Genomic DNA, 18,587 nt, shown 5'->3' with positions numbered 1-18,587 from the left:
AGATAAGGGTTAGAAAGATATTACTCAGCAGACGTATCCTGGTTCGGCCTCTCCGCCTACGTCCAGTCCCCGGAATTCCTTCCGAGCTTTTTGAATTCTCTACTGAGCTCTTTAAAGGTAGAGCACAAACCTTTTACAATAGCAAGATGAGTATACAAGAGTACCTTCCTCTATTCCTCTATTCACTCCTATTACTAACGCTGAGTACTATAACCGAGTACTCAGCTTCTCCTTTCTATACTTCTAGAAATGATATGTGTTTGTTTGTCCTAAACAACAATTGCTAAGACACTTTAGATGATTCAGATCACTCTAGACTTTTACACAGAATTGGAATTGGTGTAAGATTTGCTTTGCTTTTCTCACAGAACTTCGAGTAACAATTTGGTCAGCGTTTCGACTTAATTGAAGATCTGCATAGAATGAAGCTTTTGAGTGGCCTATTTATAGTGACACTTGATGCACCGGTGATTTCGAATTTCGAAATAACCGTTGGAGGGAAATGGCTTCCTGTCGCTTTCACTCAGTACATGCTCATCGTCCTCGGCCAATAACATTCTTGTATCTTCTGTCTTCGGTAGTGCTCAACAACTTTTCGTCAGACAAAACAGAATGTTTCCCCATTTATAGTAAAGTCTTCCAGACAGCTTTCTGTGTCTTCTGAGCTTTACCCAAAGTAGAAATACTTTGTCTCTAAGTTTGTTCAGGTCAACTGCTGACCTGACTTTCTTGTCGCTCAACTCAGCAGCTTCATCTTGAAGCTATTTAGAAAAAGGCTTCTCGATCCTTCTCAAAGCTGGGCTTGCGTTTTACTTAGTACGACTGCGTTTTGGTCTTCTTAGGCCGTGAGGCTTTGATCCGTTGACTTGGGCTTGATTTTCTTTCATGGGCCTTGGGGCCATTTAACTTAATGTCTTATAAATCAAATAACTCAACATTGAACAAACACATTAGTGTGAATAAATCAAAGCATTTAAATTTAATGTGTTAGAATATTTTATATCATTAATATAAATAATTTTGTCAAATCAAAATCATGTGGAAAGGTGTTTCAACAAACTCCCCCATTTTGATGTTGGCAAAAATATTCAGTAAGGAACTCAGTGTTGAGCTCCCCCATGATAATTGACCTTGATTTCTTAAGATACTCCCCCGTAAGGATTGAGCCACTGACTTAGTTTTACTTTAAACATTTCAAGGTTTAATCAAGTAAGTCTAAAGTCAGTTTTCAGAGTTAGGTCAGTTCTTGGAACATTTTCTCTTTACTTAGTTAAGTTACGCGGAAGGTTGAGTTCAGATATCAGAGTAGGCTGAGTAGGTCATTGTTCAATGAGGTTTAGTTAAGAAGACACATGAGAGAGGTCACATAGTTAGATCAACACAGCAGACAAGCATAGAGCGATATGAACGGATAACATAGATGATTTAATGAAGATACGATAATATTTAGCACAAAACATGTCATCAGCAAATATACAAGTTCACAAATATCTATCGCCTAATGTTGACAGACACTTGGTTTGATTTGGGCTTGGCTTGCTGACTAGACTTGATTGTATCTTATTGCTGGGGTTGAGTGCTAGGAGGGACAGCAGAAGTGGAACCAAGATGTTGTTTCTTTGGTTGAGTTCCAGTAGGGTGTTTGTCTTTCTCCCCCTTTTTGCCAGCATCAATGGGCTGAGGGACAGCAGCATAAAATTTCCCTTGATCAACAACACGAGTTAGGGCAGCCGAATAGTGTTGGAGTTGACCTGTACTATGCTTAAGGCCGTCAAAAACTTTGATCCCACCAGCCATTTCTGTCGAAGGAATTTCCATATGTGAGCTGATGACGCTGAGGATAAACTCAAGTGACTTGCCCATCCAGGTGATGGAGTCCGTCATCTTTGCGTAGGATTGATGGTACATCCTGAGCAAGCCAGCATCATAATGGTGGCACTGATGAGATTGGTGTGTGACATGCTCATAAGTGGCCTTGGCAAGTTGAAAGATCTCAGATGACTTCGCCTGGTGAGTTTGCATCTTTTCTCTTGATAAGCTGAGCATGCGAATGCCTTTAGCGATTTGCTCTATTGTGCATTGGGAGGAAGAGGCAACCAGTTCTCGAGTGGCAGTCAGCTCAGTGAAGACTTGAGTGACTTGAGCTGACTGAGCCACACCGAAGTTTGCGGCAGATAGATCATTCAGCTTTCCTTCAATAGTGTCCATGTGATGCACCATGTGCAGATGAAGGTTTGCCATTTTTGTAGCGAACTCCTGCTTTGGCTGCTGAGCGACCATTTCGGTTAGCACACAAAAGAGCTCCTTAAGACTTTTTAATTTAGCCAGAAGTTGAGTTGTGGTGCTCAGTGGAGTAGGCTCAGCAGAATGACACTCAGTATCAGAGGCATGAGTGCGTTGGATGTCGGCGATCAGTTCTTGAGCAGCTTGAAGAATTATTTGCCCAGAATGGGAAGTGGTCAAGAAGCGTAGGGGGTCAGCTGGTGACTTCTCAGGAACTGAGTTCTGGTTAGCAGCAGGTGTTTGGATATTGGGTAGCTCACCAGAAATGGAGGTGCCCTCTTGATTATTTGAAGGTTGAGGAATTGGAGTGGCAGACTCAGTGTTGAGGCCAGTAGCAGGCGCTGACTGGTTTGCTAACTGTTCAGTAAGTAGTGGGCGTGTCTTTGATGCTGAGTAAGCGAGGTGCATGAGACTTCACCAACATGCCCTTCAGACTTACAGAATGTAGCGGTGTACTTGACCCGCTTATAATCACTGGTTTTTCTCAGCTCAGCTCCTTCATCCTTCAAGTCTAAAAGGATGGCTAGATATGAGCGGTTGATGATGATTTGCTTTTTGTTGATATATGTGACCATAAAATCAACATCGTCTGTAGCAACCAGTAGATTTGAGTAGAACTCAGTCACAAGCCTTGGGTAGGTTAGCCCGTTTAAGGAAAAAAGTTTGGTCCATCCGTTTTTGGATATCCAGTCACTGTAGGGTTTCTCAACTTCGACGAAGCTCTTTGAGAACCATCGTGAAGCCACGACATCAAGTCCTTCAACGTCCGAGAACACGGATCAAAAAGTTCTCTCCTCAGGCTCCTTTGATTTCTTTCCCTTGTCCTTCTTCTTTGAAGGAGTTGAGTGTTCAGTGTTGGGATCAATACTGAGGATGCTGACTTCATCCATAGGTTTGTCATGCTGACCATGACCAGTGTGACCCTCATCTTCTGGGGTCTCAACATACTCTTGCTCAGGTGGAGAGTCAGGATTGATGTCTGAGCGATTATCTTCATATTGGTCACCAGAGAGATTCTGGGAATCAGACATGGTGTTCTTGAGAACTTCTTTGCAAAAAACTTAGAGATTAGGGATTTAGAGAGAGAGAAGGTTCGAGTGCGAAATTCAAGCGTAGAAAGTAAATAGTGAGAAATCTTTCACTATTTATAGCCGGTAAGCGTTGATTTGATAGGTCGAGGAGAACGGTGGGAATTTGAACCATCGATAGTCAGTTATTACTGACATTAATTGCGAGAAACGGCACGTGGTTTTACTAATGATGATGCTTACGTCATCCTAGAGGCTACTTAGCTACGCGTGCAAACCCTAATTGTGCAAGTTGCTTTACTTAGCAACGTAGTTATTCAACAATTTAGGTTCTGAGTGCATAAGTCAGCTTTATAGCTTAGTATGGTATAAAATACTCAGCATTCATAGCAACTCAGCATGTATAGCAACTCAGCATGTAATAAATCACTCAGCATGAATTATGCTTGGATTTTATTGAAGAGGATTAAACATACTGATAGCTTCTCTAAGTATGTTGAATTGCTCACGAGCCAGCAGCTTGGTGAAGATATCTGCAAGTTGTTCATCCGTTGGGACATAGGTCAGCTTGATCTCTCCCTTGAGTACATGGTCTCTGATGAAGTGATGCCTTATTGTTAAGCCCAAAATATACCTAAAATATCATCAATAATTACATCAATATTGCTACGAATTTATGCTATTTATACATATTTAGAATACTTTTACTCCCGAATATGTTTCTTTCATGCAAGGTACATAAATATTTGGTAAAATCCAAATAGGAGTAAAAAGAGCTCAAAAATAGAAGAAAAGCCCTACAAAAGGAGTCGAAGACGAAGACAATTAATAACGCCAAGTCGAGGACACGAACGAGAGTCGAAGAGGTGAAAAACGCTGCGTGCCCCGACCGCGGCCCCCAATATTCACGGTCGCGACACGCGTCCCTCAGCCCCTCCTTCCCTTCGTCCGAAGTACAATTGTTGCTCCCCCATTCTCGGTAGAGAATTTAATATTCTCGGTACGAGCAGGAGTTTGAAGAAGCCTAGTTGCACACTTTCGTTTTCGACGAAACGCGATCGTTCGGGTGGATAAAGATGTCCTTTCGCAACGGATACGATCCTTCACAACGGACACGACACTTCAATCAAGACTCTTCAACATCTATAAATAAAGAGTTGATAGAGAGTTGAGAGATAATGTTATATGTGTAGAAGAAAGAGATTAGTGTAGAATTTATGCAGAAATTCCGAGTCAAGTGATTCAGAAGTTAGATTTAGATTCTGTAAAAAGCAATATGATGTACACACATTGTTTACTAAATAATAACAAACTCAGTAGCGTTTAGACATTGTTCCAATTTAGTTTTCATTTTGGTAGTAGACCGACCCAGTCTCTATTACGAAGATTCAACGAGAAGATTGAGTAGAGGATCCGCTCCTGAGCCTGACAAACTCTAAAGAAACCCAAGGAAAGGATTGACAACCCGTTCACTTGCACGCCGTCGAATGTTTCCATGCTCCATGTTCTCTGTAAACCTGTATCAATTTATATTCCATCTAATAAAGTCCGTTCTATTCGATAGATTTTTATGCAGCACTTATGGTAACCAATCCACTAAAGTGACTGCTGGTGTTTTCATTAAAACGTATTTAATTCAAAATCTTTACAAGGAAACTTTGTTGAACACTTAGGCAAATTATTATCTCGGTAGAGTTTTAATTTGGTTAAGGGCAATTATCCCGGATAAGGGTTTTGTCGCGTTCAAAGCCAATTAATTAGAGGTTCCGTCATTTATTTCATCTTTATAATTCGTATAAAGTTTAAAGTTGTTTTCTTTGCTTAATGCAAACAAATATACTTGTTTACTTTTCTAAAGTACTAAAACGTTCCTGTTTTGCAAATTCATTTTTAAGTCAGATACTTTCTAACATCTTCATATTCTAATCTAATTCTTATTCTAGCAATTTCAAAACCAAAACCGATTAAACGATTTTCCATATTATAAACCTTAAAAGTAAATTTAACAGATTCAAAATAAGTTTTTGTTAAAAAGCGTTCCCTGTGGGATCGATATCTTTTATTACTACAAGCGTATACCGTGCACTTGCGGAAATCGCTCAACACTTATGCTGACATGCTTCATCCTGATGTGCTGAATTGGGTTCTTTGATAGGTCAATGGCACTCTTATTGTCACATTTGACTTCAATCATTTTTGTTTGAACACCATAATCTTCTAGTTGTTGCTTAATCCAAAGGACTTGAGCAACACAGCTTCCAGCAGCAATGTACTCAGCTTCAGTGGTTGACAGGGCTACTGACGACTGCTTTTTACTAAACTAAGACACAAGACAGCTTCCAAGGAAATGACATCCTCCTGAAGTACTTTTTCGCTCCAGCTTGTCTCGTCCGTATTCAGCGTCAGTGTATCCGAGAAGTGTAAAATCATGAGTGTTGGGATACCATAAACCTGCATTTACTGAGCCTTGCAAGTATCTAAGGATTCTTTTTACAGCTATGTAATGAGATTCCTTAGGGTTAGATTGATATCTAGCGCAATAACATACTGAGAACTGAATGTCCGGTCTACTAGCTGTTAAGTAAAGTAGAGAGCCAATCATACCTCGATATAGTTTGCTATCTACTGACTTACCACTTTCATCAGCACAGAGGACAGTGTCAGTGCCCATTGGTGTAGATATTGGCTTACAGTTTTCCAGTTCATATTTCTTCAATATCTCCTTAGCATACTTTGTTTGACTGATGAAGATGCCATTTTTTTCCTTATTTGATTTGAAGTCCAAGGAAGAAGTTGAGTTCTCCCATCATTGACATTTCAAACTCAGTCTGCATCTGCTTACTAAATTCCTTGCAGATTGACTCATTAGTAGCACCGAAAATGATGTCATCAACATATATTTGAGCCAGCAGGGTGTCTTTACCCTTTCTCTTAATGAATAAGGTTGTATCAGCTTTTCCTCTGACATAATTTCTAGTCAGCAGGAAACTGGTCAGCCTCTCATACCAAGCACGTGGTGCCTATTTGAGACCGTACAGAGCCTTTTTGAGCTTATAAACATGGTTTGGGAATTTAGAATCCTCAAACCCTGGAGGCTGATTAACATAGACTTCCTCGTTTATAACTCCATTAAGAAATGCACTCTTAACATCCATTTGAAACAATTTAAAATTTATGAAACTTGCATATGCACACAATATTCTTATTGCTTCAAGCCTTGCCACTGGGGCGAAGGTCTCACCATAGTCAATACCTTCCTGCTGACTGTAGCCCTGAGCTACAAGTCTTGCTTTGTTTCTGACTACATTTCTTTGCTCATCTAGCTTGTTTCGGAAGACCCATCTCGTTCCTATGGTCTTCTGACTTCTTGGGTTTGGTACCAAGTCCCAAACTTCATTTCTTTTAAATTGATCAAGCTCTTCTTGCATTGCTCCCATCCAGAATTCATCGTTCTCAGCTTCTGAGAAGTTCTTTGGTTCTAGGACTAAGACGAAAGCTACATTGCTGAGGTATCTCCTGAGTTGATTTCTTGTCATCAGGGTATTCTCAGCAGCATCGAGAATGGCGCTTTCAGAGTGTCCTCTTGGGATTCTGATTTCTTTCGATAGTGTGATGTCTTGAGCTGGTTGTGTTTCACCAATCTCTGCAGGTATAGATTGGTCAGTGAAAACAATTTGGGTATCGTTTTTACCTTTAGTCAGCCCTTGAAATGGTAACTTGGCGGCTCCACCTTGGTCAGCGTCTGCTGAGTATTGATCATCCTCAGACGGTTGACTGACTTCTCCTGCAGGGTTAGTTTCATCGAACTCAATGTGTACTGACTCTTCTAAGACCTGAGTTCGTTTATTGAAGACTCTATATGCTTTGCTGTTTGTTGAGTAGCCTAAAAAGATCGCTTCGTCAGCTTTTGAATCGAACTTAGCAAGGTTGTCTTTAGTATTTAAAATAAAACATTTACAACCAAAGGCACGAAAGTATCCAATGTTGGGTTTTCATCCTTTCCAGAGTTCGTAGGGAGTTTTCTACAATATGGGTCTGACTAGAGCCCTATTGAGTATATAACACGCTGTGTTGACAGCTTCACCCCAAAAATATTTTGGAAGCATATTCTCACTCAGCATTGTCCTTGCAATTTCAACTAGGGTTCTGTTTTTCCTTTCAACTACCCCATTCTGTTGAGGAGTTCTAGGAGCAGAGAAATTATGGTCAATGCCGTTGGCTTCACAGAACTCAACAAACTGTTGGTTTTTGGATTCTCCACCATTATCACTTCGGATGTGAGCTAGTTTTAGGTCTTTATCATTTTCAAGTTTTCTTACTAATGTAGAAAATGTCTCAAAGGTCTCATCCTTGCTACTCAGCAGGATGATCCAAGTGTACCGAGAGAAGTCATCTACAATGACCAAGGAAAATCTCCTACCACCCAAGCTCAGCGGCTGGACTGGTCCGAAGAGATCCAAGTGTAGTAACTCAAGTGGACGCTTGGTTGAGACGATATTTTTACTATGAAAAGATTTCTTGGTTTGTTTTCCCTGCTGACAAGCATTGTATAATTGATCCTTTTCGAACTTAAGTTCGGACAGTCCCTCAACTAATTGCTTTCTTGCTAATTTGGCTAGGAGGTCCATGCTTACATGACCAAGTCTCTTGTGCCATAGCCAGGAATTTTCTTCCTTTGACACTAAGCATATATTTTTTGAAAATTTCTTTTCTAGACTCAGCATAAAGACATTGTCAACACGAGGGGCGGTTAAAATCAATTCATTTGTTTTCCCCTCGAGTATTTTACATCCAGTGGCATCGAATATAACTTTCCTACCGCTATCACAGAGCTGAGCTACGCTCAGTAGGTTATATTCAAGCCCTCTGACTAGGGAGACTGACTCAATAGTAGGATTACCACCGATGGTTCCTGACCCTACTATTTTACCCTTTTTGTTGTCTCCAAAACTTACACTTCCTCCCCGTTTAAGCTTAAGTGTGATGAACTGAGTTTCATCACCTGTCATATGCCTCGAGCATGCGCTGTCAACGTACCACAATTTTGACTTCTCCGCACACCTCAGGCCGACCTACAATATAGCTAGTTGTCTTTAGGTACCCAAGTCTTTTTGGGTCCTCGTTTGTTAGGCACAGCAGGTGATACATCATATTTCATTTTATAACGGCACACATTAATGGTGTGGCCAGTCTTGCCACAAAAGTCACAATGGACCTTTCTTTATGGACGCCTTATCGGCGGGTCAGCACCATTGTGCTGAGCGTGCCAACATACCTTAGTAGTGTGTCCTTTCTTCCCACAAAAGTCACATTGGACATTTAGTTGGGGAGTCCATTTCCGCTGACTAGTACCCGAGTACTCAGCGTAATGATGGAAACTCTTCTTAGTTGGAACTTTAGTTGGTTCTGAATGGATGTGATGTCCTTTCTCAGTTTCTTAGAATCTGATTGGACCTCAGTGACATACTTATGCATGATATGTAAGTTCTCATCTTGCCTAGTATTGTCCTGGAGAAGATGGCGGAGATCACTGAGTTTGATCTCTTCAATCTCATCACATCGCCTGCTGAGTGCTCGCACTTTCTTGTTACACTTTTTGATAAGTGTGTAAAGATCACTCAGGGCGTTAATCATTTCATTTCTGAGCAAAGGTAGAGTTGTTACCTCAGTTGGTTGTTCCTCATTGTCGGATGCACACAATAAGTCAGCTTGCTCAGACGGACAGAAGTCAGCAGCATCATCTGCCATGAAACAGATGTTTGCTGACTCAGTTGCTTCAGCTTCTGATGAAGATGATTCATCACTATCGCTCCAAGTAGCCACCATTGCTTTTCTCCCACTTTTCTTATCCTTCTTCAAAGTAGGACAGCTTAACTTGATATGGCCAGTTTGATGACATTCAAAGCATGTGATATGCTTTGAGCTTTCTTTCCTATATTTGCTGTCGCTTGACTCAGCTTTGTTGTTGTCATATATCTTGAATGGCTTTCTGCTGTACTTGTCATTCTTGCGGAACAACCTCTTCATCTTTCTAGTGAACATGGCCATTTCTTCATCATCAGATGAGTCACCATCAGTGGAGTCAGCTTTCATGACAAGAGACTTTTGCTTCTTGTCCTCAGCTTTTTCTTTCACCTCAAAGTTCTTCATTGATATCTCATGGGTCAGCAAGGATCCGATGAGTTCATCATACTTGTAGGTGGTTAGATCTTGGGCTTCCTCAACGACTGTCTTCTTTGCTTGCCAGCTTTGTGGAAGGCTCCTCAGTATTTTCTTCACTTGCTCTTCCTCAGTGAAGATCTTGTCGAGTCTCTGAGTTCGTTAATAATGTTGGTGAACCTTGAGTTCATGTCAGAGATTCCTTCACCATCATTCATCTCGAACAGCTCGTACAGCCTCATATGTTGGTTCACCTTGGATTCTTTGACCTTACTGGTTCCTTCATAGGTGACCTCCAGCTTCTTCCATATCTCTTGTGCTGACTCGCAACCTGCGATTTTATTGTACTCTGCAGCATCTAACGCACAGTGAAGCATATTTATGGCAGCGATATGATTTTGCAGTTTCTTGAGGTCATCCTCTGACCACTTAGCCTCAGCTTTGACAGACGTTTGTCCATCAACAGTTTCAACAGGAACAAACGGGCCTTGGACTATTGAGAGCCATGCACTCATGTTTGTTGCCTGAATGAATTTTTTCATTCTATTCTTCCAAAAGGTATAGTTAGACCCGAAGAATAGAGGAGGCCTAGTAATAGACATTCCCTCAGGAAGAATCTGAGTTGTCTGATTTCCTGGGAGGAAATGAGTGCTGTTCTCAGCCATTGTGGGGATCAGCTCAAGATAATTATATCCTGTTCAGCGAGCTATTATAGCTCTGATACCACTTGTTGGTCCCGTGTAACGTGATAATATTAGTTCCAAGGGGGGGGGGTTAGGAACTATTTAAAATTTTTCACGTGAGGCTGACTAATATTCTGGAACTTAGCCTTTCCAAAGTCCTTTAGCACAGCAGAACTGAGTAAGTCTTAGATGCAATCTTAGTCAACAGGTGACTAAGTCTGAATCTAACCTTGAGTCAGAAGATAGCACTTTAAGTCTATCCCTGAACTCAGCTTCTCAGCTCAACTCAGCTTATGTTCTTTTTGGTGTTCAATTAGGCAGTGTTATAGCAAGCAATAATTTAAGGAGATAAGGGTTAAAAAGATATTACTCAGCAGACGTATCCTGGTTCGGCCTCTCTGCGTACATCCAGTCCCCGGAATTCCTTCCGAGCTTTTTGAATTCTCTAATGAGCTCTTTAAAGGTAGAGCACAAACCTTTTAGAATAGCAAGCTGAGTATACAAGAGTACATTCCTCTATTCCTCTACTCACTCCTATTACTAACGCTGAGTACTATAACTGAGTACTCAGCTTCTCCTTTCTATACTTCTAGAAATGATAAGTGTTTGTTTGTCCTAAACAACAATTGCTAAGACACTTTAGATGATTCAGATCACTCTAGACTTTTACACAGAATTGGAATTGATGTAAGATTTGCTTTGCTTTTCTCACAGAACTTCGAGTAACAATTTGGTCAGCGTTTCGACTTAATTGAAGATCTGCATAGAATGAAGCTTTTGAGTGGCCTATTTATAGTGACACTCGATGCACCGGTGATTTCGAATTTCGAAATAACCATTGGAGGGAAAAGGCTTCTTGTCGCTTTCACTCAGTACGTGCTCAGCATCCTCGGCCAATAACATTCTTGTATCTTCTGTCTTCGGCAGTGCTCAGCAGCTTTTCGTCAGACAAAACAGAATGTTTCCCCATTTATAGTAAAGTCTTCCAGACAGCTTTCTGTGTCTTCTGAGCTTTACCCAAAGTAGAAATACTTTGTCTCTAAGTTTGTTCAGGTCAACTGCTAACCTGACTTTCTTGTCGCTCAACTCAGCAGCTTCATCTTGAAGCTATTTAGACGAAGGCTTCTCGATCCTTCTCAAAGCTGGGCTTGCGTTTTACTCAGTACGACTGCGTTTTGGTCTTCTTGGGCCGTGAGGCTTTGATCCGTTGACTTAGGCTTGATTTTCTTTCATGGGCCTTGGGGCCATTTAACTTAATGTCTTATAAATCAAATAACTCAACATTGAATAAACACATTAGTGTGAATAAATCAAAGCATTTAAATTTAATGTGTTAGAATATTTTTATCATTAATATAAATAATTTTGTCAAATCAAAATCATGTGGAAAGGTGTTTCAACAAATTTATCATCCTAATATCGGTCCCTTGGGGCATGTTTCTATGCCCCAACTACTTGATCGCCCTGCCCATAGAATTGCCACGGTAAGATGATGCTATAAATCTATGCATTTGGGGTTTAATTTATCTATTCATGTTTGGGGTCTAGTTTATCTACTCATGTTTGAGGTCTAATTTAATTTATCTATGCATTTTATAGCTGCTGTGGAATATTTATGGATTGATGGTAGAGCCCTTCATTGAGGGGCCATTTCCTGGCCGAGAGCGAATTGTTGAACGATACATCAGCAACAGGGCAGGTTATGTAGCAACTGCCAGGAGATGGACTGAAGAGCATGCAAGGGATATATGATGTGCAAATAGCAAGCAATGGGGGCATTATGATGTGACGTGCGAATAGCGTACAAGGGGGGGGGGTGTGATGTGCGAATAACAAGGAGATTTGGATGTTGGGCAACCATTGAGTTAGATGGTGTGGACTACTGGATGGGCATAGAGCAAATCTTGAAGAACAGAATGATTACTGATTACAAATGTACTTGGTAATCAATCTAATCTTCAATGTTGGCTCCATGCCCCACCAATATTCGACGCCATTTAACTCTAATGGTTCCCCATCATCCAGATATCCTTGGTTACCATATGCACATTCTTGAAGAAAGGAGATTTGGATGCCAAAGAAACACTGAGCTGGATGGTGTGGACTACTGGATGGGCATAGAGCCATTCTTGAAGAACAGAATGATTACTGATTACAAATGTACTTGGTAATCAATCTGATCTTCAATGTTGGCTCCATGCCCCTCCAATATTCTACTCCATCCATCCAGCTCCATTGTTTCTTTAGCATCCAAATCTCCTTTCTATTCGCGCATCACGCCCCCACTTATATGCTATTCGCACGTCACATCATAGTGCCCCCCTTGCATGCTATCCTTTTTTGATAGGCAATACAAAGTAGACAACTTATTCAAGTAGACATATATATGTATATTCAAGTGATGCATAACATGCTATAATAAGTAGTCAACTTATTCGTTTATGTCTATTAAATTGAATCAGTTCTACTTCCTAACATATGTATATTCAAGTAACACATAACATGCTAAATTGATATGAAACATATGCCTATTCCTGAATCAGTTCTACTTCCTAAACAGAACATAAAACAAGCCAACATGCTTCATACATAGACACATAACACATAACATGCTAAATTGACATGAAACATATGTCTCATCAGCATAACTCATGTTAAAATAGAAAGGAATCAGGCAAGTTCATCATTTTCAGCTTTAAGAGTATGCATGATCAACTACCTTCCTAAACAGAATATCAAGTAGACAACTTATTCGTGCATGTCTATTAATAGTATGCTTGTATTGATATGAAACATATGTATATTCAAGTGACACATAACATGCTACATGCCCAATGAACATTAATAGCAATGCACATAAATAACCCTTTACAATATACTTGTCGCTTGGATTGTACTCGCTGAAAAGTGAGCACGATGATGAAATCTGCGATGCTCTAGCCACAAGTTCATAACTTATGCTGATAGCATCGAAAACCCATCACCATTATGAATGGTTTCAATCAGATAACAAGCCAAGTGGAAGATATATTATAAACCTATCTCATCAGCATAACTCATGTTAAAATAGAAAGGAATCAGGCAAGTTCATCATTTTCAGCTTTAAGAGTATGCCTAATCAGCTAGCTTCCTAAACAGAATATCAAGTAGACAACTTATTTGTGCATGTCTATTCCTTACTTATTCATAACATTTTCAGCTTTAAGAGTATGCCTAACATGCTATAACAAGCTTAGTCATAAACTTGTGTTGTTAGAATCACTATGTACCTGCCTAAAGCCACCACTATGTACCTACCACTTGGATTGTACAGTTCATGATGAAGTTAGCATGGTGATGAAGTGTATGATACTGTCACCACAAGCTTAGTCATAAACTTGTGTTGTTAGAATCATACAATTTCATCACCATGTTAAATACTTTTCCATAAGCATAACAAGCCAAGTGACATGATACATAGTAATGGAGATTTAGGTTGACCATATGAACATTCATAGCATAAGAGTATTGTCAATCACAAAGAACATTCAAAGCTTTAGAGTATGCGTAATCAGCCACATCCGTAATGATCATTCATACATAAACTCTATGAGTCCTAGCTTCCTAAACAGTTATATCTAACCAATCAGTTCATACCAATCATTTCATCATCACCCACAACATCATACATATATGTAATCGTTCAGTTCAAACCCACATAACAATATATATACTCAAAATCAGGCTAGTTTCCTAAATCAATGAGTTTTATGTTCATATACATACACATACTCATTCAGATAACAAGCCAAGTGGAAGATATATTGCAAACATATCTCAGCAGTACCACCCACAACAACATCATACATGCAACCAATCAATTCAAACCAATATAACAACAATATATACTCAATAAGTTAAAGAAATCTTCCCATATGCTAAACGCAAGAACTGATTAACAATCTCTTTAGTCAGCCTTCGCATGTAGCATTTGTACTATCCCTGCAAATATTATGTTCAAATAAAAAGAAATCAGAACATCTTCAGCAACCGACATTGTATTGCCCTAGGTTAAAAAAGATAAAGACCCAAGCTTTTCAGCGGTGAATCTAACAATGAATACAATAAAATCAGTATCTAAGCGAGAGATCTAACCCTTTAAATCATAGGTCTGAAAATCAATAGATCCTTATTTCAGCTACTGAAATCGACATACACAAAAGTAAATCGGATGAGGAAAAGAGAGAGTAAGGAACAATGAAAATCAATAGATACTTACCAATACCATCTTTCGAGCTCACTCTGATTGTATGAATCAACCATGGAGATAGAGAGAGATGAGAGGGGATCAAGATTGTGTAACCTAGAAAATGGGGTTTTGAGTGAGAGACATGCTTTTTATACGAGCTGAAATTTCATTCAAACCATCCAGCGCCTAAATTTGGTATATGGCCGCGTAAGTGAAATTTCGTTTGCCGCTTTTTTTGTTTTCCGTATACAATGACAGTCATTTATTTTAGGTGTCATCTGATGAGTAAGTGAAATTTAACAAAAAATGCGTGTTTTCTTTGGATGACAGGCTTCTGTAATCGTAACGTCATCTGAGAATCGAGCGCATTTTTTATTTCACCTTCAGATGACATAGAGTTAAAATACTGTCACGAAAAATATTCAGACGACACGAAAACAAATGTCTGTCATGTATCTTGTGTCATGTGAAAGGGAAAATGGCATAGTGAGAATATATTGAGATATATAAATAATTATAATAGCAAATTACATTTCTTACCACGATGAACCTTAAGTCCATTTGGTCTTGAAATAACATCTCGAATTATCTGACCATCTGCAGCTGAACCTTCCCAACCGGCTAATACGTAGATAAATTGCATGTCTGATCCACAGACACCAAGAACGTTTGTTATATCATTTTTTCTAGTTCGATAACGCGACTTATCTATGGCATGCACATTTACCTTTACGTATGTTCCATCTAAAGCACCAATGTAATTCTGTAATTACAAAGAGAGTCATAAAAAATTTGTTAAGTTTCTATATCATTAATAAATTGATCAGTTCTAATTATTTTTACCTTGAACCATTTCCATCTTCCTTCTGTACAATCGTTGGAGATTGGTTGTGGGGGTCTTTAGTAACACTCTCCAAAGCTTTAAGACTGCTCTTAAAACATTATGAAACTGTACTTATGGTCTTTTGTGATCGTTGAAAGTCAAATTTTATTTATCGATTTTTCTCATCATAAGCAATTATATGCAAGAAAATGGCAATAATTTCTTCTACACTCATATTCTTAGTATCTTTTAAGCCACCAATGTCTCTCACCAAGGAGCATAAAACTCTAAAATAATGCCTATCCATACGAAGTTGCTCAACACGTAAGGTGTCATTTCTCTCTATCATGTTACTTAAATGTTTTGATCAAGATATTAGATTATACCAACAAGGCTCCCTAAACATCCTACGTCTACGTCTCCTAATCAGATTCCTCAAAATAAACATAACCAAACATAATGTAATTAATATTTTCACTGTACGTCGTCTCATTAAATTCCACAAGATTATAAATTCTCGTTTAGCCGGTGGGCGTGCCATTGCTGCCAATAAAATTATAAAATAGCTAATATTACTATATGCCACATTAAAAGAATAGAAATTGGCACTACAACAAATACCACATAACATATAAACATTATAGCACATAACACATATCACATAACATATAAACACCATAACACAATCACATACACACTATTTTTGTATTAAAAAAACAAATTACTTAATACCTTATCCATATTGCCATCCTCCAATGCTTCACCAACTTTTGAATTGCCACTAACACCATGGTGATTAACATGTTAAATATAAATTTCAAGAAAGGCATCCGACTTTTCCAACTTCAACATTCACATTATGTACTTATCATCATTATGAATTTCATTTATACCATCATCGAGACTATAACTCGGAATATTGTAAAATAACTTACAATCCTTAACAAATCCAACCTCTTTTGCCATATCAACCAACTCAAAATATGATAAGTTAAAACATCTTCTTTTGAAAAGGCACCCAATATAAGAAACATGGCCTCCAATATAAGTTAAAACATCTTCTTTTGAAAAGGCACCCCCATGATGAATTTTGATATTGACACGATCACTCATTCGGTGTTCAAATAATACATGGTTGATAGATAATTTTTTTTAATGTAAGCACTTTAAAATGGAAATATAAAACAGAAAACAAACTCCATCAGGATATATTTAACTTTATGTTATCATTTTAATTGTTCATAAATTTGGAGTCTAAATATTCACATGATTATATATAAAGTAATTGTCTTATTCAATTGCATATTGTTTGAGGGATTTTATTAGAGATAAGTTAAATCTCATTATATTTCAGCAATATGGGGATACTTGTACAAATCTTAGATCTGATATGAATTTTAAACAAGTTCTGTTGAATATTGCTGCTTTACTTAATTGTAGTTATTTTGAACAAAGATATGCAAACATGACTAACCAAATTTGGGAGGGTAAAAAATCACACATTCTATAGCACCTAACAAAATAAAAGAACAACAACAAAAAAAGACATAAGAACAAAAAAACCCATTATTAAAAAAAAATTACAAAAAACAGAAATTAAATAAAAATCAAGCACTAACGAAGCTAGTTTCAAAAGCAAAACCACGAGTCAAGTGGTGTAGAACACTTTTAGGAGAAGAGTTAGAAATAGAATCTCCAGTCTCATAAAATTTAATCAATTTTTGAATTGCTTAAACATCCATGGTGATTTTAATTTGAATCTCCAGTATCATAAAAATTAAATTGATGAAAAAGGAAGATTTAGAAGGATAACATACCTGCCAGATGAGAGGAAGCAGACCCGCAAACTAAAAAATTTGCAGCAACTAGCAGTCTGCAGAAACCATTGATAAAATATAGAAGCTTAATTGCAAGAACCGGTGAATGACAAAAAAAGTATAAGGTAAGAATAACAGGGCTCAGATGAAGATGAAGAAGGAAGAAGGAGAAGAATTATATATACCAACTTGAGGAGAGAAGGCAGACAGTCGCATAAGGAGAAGAAAACACATGATCAGTTGCAATTGGTAGGAAGGAATAAAAAAATTACACGATTATGAGGAGAAGAAAACACAAGATTAGTTGCAATTGGCAGGAAGGAATAAAACACGATTACAACAATTTATACAATGGAGGAGAGATAAATCCTAATTAGGATAGGAGTGGGGAATTAAAAAATTGGCAGGGATAACTTAGTCTTTTCCATCTAACTCTTTTTATCCCAGATCTAATACCAACCCCCCTAGGTATAAGTTTGATGGGATAAAATCCTTATCCCTCTCATTATCTCACCCTCTATCTCATAAACAAACAAGAGATAACTCCTTTTAAATTTTTTTTATCCCTATCCTCATTCCTTTACCCCCTCAACCAAACGACCCGTAAAGGTGGAGAGATCGAACAACAAATTATATGTAATCCTTTAAAAGTGGAGAGACTGAATAGTAAAATTGAGCATAATTGTCCAAAATTTACAAGTGCGCCCATATGATCCATCTATGTTTTTTTTAAATATCGGGCTACTTCAGCTCCTCCTGCCATTGCTTCGTGCAACCATGCCCTAGGTTTTCTGATTAGGCATCATTAATTTTATGAAGTTTTCTGACTACTATATCTCACATTCCTTCTCTCTTGCTTATTTGTAAACTTTAATTTTTGCCTTTTTTACGGGTTCCCATGTTTACACATTTGGGCTAATAACTAATGTATGGTAGTATGTCTGGAAGGAATTTTTGGCTATGCTAGTATGTTTTACTTTGTAATCCAAGAAATGAGAATTTAGTAGGACAAAATTTTTGGGTTCTAATTAATAGTGAAGTAGTTATTATATAAAACAATATGTGGTTGGAGATGAAAGGAAACAAATTTGCGGAGTTCATATACTCGTTGGACGTTTTGCTCTAAATCCTTTTTCCTGGATTGCGATGTAGACATATACCAACATCGCCATGTACAAAACATATCCTAATCCATAGCATATCCCTATAGAATGAGAAAGTTTATGTGCTCCGATTTGAAAAATGAAACATATGACTTTTTAATTGTGGCTTTGTTAAACAACAATATTATTAGCAAGTTTGCTATGTCAGATGAGTTTACCGTCTGTTTTGCTTACTCTCTGTTTATTTTTGTTTTATTTAAGTATATTTTGCTGTTGGATTTTTCTCTTTGTTTGCATTTTACATTTGTTTAGTTTTTCTTTCGGATTGCGATTATTTGCCCAATATATACATGTGTATTTCATTCAACATGCTTTCTACAACAATGAGTTGTGCTTTTCTTGCTTTCGCATCATTGTAATTTATAATGCTATGATAGCCTTGGATTGTTTGCACATTTTTTAT

The sequence above is a fragment of the Euphorbia lathyris genome, chromosome 2 (genome assembly GCF_963576675.1).
Source record: "Euphorbia lathyris chromosome 2, ddEupLath1.1, whole genome shotgun sequence".
NCBI lineage: Eukaryota > Viridiplantae > Streptophyta > Magnoliopsida > Malpighiales > Euphorbiaceae > Euphorbia > Euphorbia lathyris.
Note: the sequence above shows the minus strand (reverse complement) of the source record.